This window comes from Lissotriton vulgaris, chromosome 7 (genome assembly GCF_964263255.1).
Source record: "Lissotriton vulgaris chromosome 7, aLisVul1.2, whole genome shotgun sequence".
NCBI lineage: Eukaryota > Metazoa > Chordata > Amphibia > Caudata > Salamandridae > Lissotriton > Lissotriton vulgaris.
The window spans coordinates 1,288,274,635-1,288,275,688 of NC_141695.1; the positions used below are offsets into that span (position 1 = coordinate 1,288,274,635).

General features: G+C 39.1%; 1 non-coding gene across 1 annotated transcript; it reads right to left on the reverse strand.

The window, feature by feature from the left end:
• Window positions 1-496: 496 nt before the first annotated feature.
• Window positions 497-802, reverse strand: LOC147703482 (Nuclear RNase P). The gene has a single exon (XR_015298560.1).
• Between the last annotated feature and the right edge of the window lie 252 nt (window positions 803-1,054).

A 1,054-nucleotide genomic window follows, 5' to 3' on the forward strand; every position in this document is an offset into this window, starting at 1 on the left:
CATTATTGCACATGGTAAATAAGCAAACATGTCCTAAAATGGAGGGCGATTGTCTGAATTGTTGCCAAATGTTCAGTTTTGTGAAAAAGTTCCTTTTATTTTGGATGCGACTCAGAAAAAAAGGTTGAAAGAAAGACTTTATTATGATTGACACAGTACATTTCAGGCACACTAAACATATGTTCTGTAGTATTTTGATTGATCTCTGCATTGACAGTGTTTGAAATTGACGTATATGCTGTGTATTACAGGATGGATACACAATCAATGTCCAGTGCATTGATGAAGTGAGTGGAAAATTGTCTGAATTTTGGTGAAGAATATATCCTGGAAAAAGCTACGAAAGCATGCTGTTGAGATCATTATGATATGAGATCTATTCAGTGTTTCTGTTTGATGACAACAAAGTAGTACTGGAAGAAAAGCACTGTTGGTCATTTTTTCTTAGCACTTACAGTATAGTGTGTGATGCATATTCAATTTAGGAAAAAATATGAGCAGATGAAGAGTAGTCTGAATTGGGTAATGAGACATTGTCTCATCTCAACCATTGCACTCAGCCAAGCCAATCACAAGCCACTTTCAATACCAGGAGAACAGCATCAGCTGACTGGGAATCAGAAACTTGGCCCAGCACAACCTCTTTTGCAGCAGCTGCCAGCCACAGGTTTCTGGTTGCTTGTTCTCCTTGCTCAGGAGATCCCTGCTAGGAAGGTGACTAGCTCTTGTCTCAGACCTTTCCAAAGGTGAGGGAGTACCAAATGCACTCAGCCAGTGACCTCTATGTTGAGCTTCCTCTGCTCTAATGCTCAAACTCATCAATGCAGTATATATATGTTAGTTTTCAAGTTACTCACACTCATAGGGTGAGCATGACGGGAATTTGATTCATCTCGTTTGCAGCACTACTGTCACTGTAGCCATAAAAACATGATGCAAAATAGCACAAAAAAGCAACACTTTGATTGAAAATGTTAGTCTCTCTCACACAAGGATCAATGCTCATTTGCATATTGCATCATTCACATTCAGCCTCATTTACATGCAAATCTGA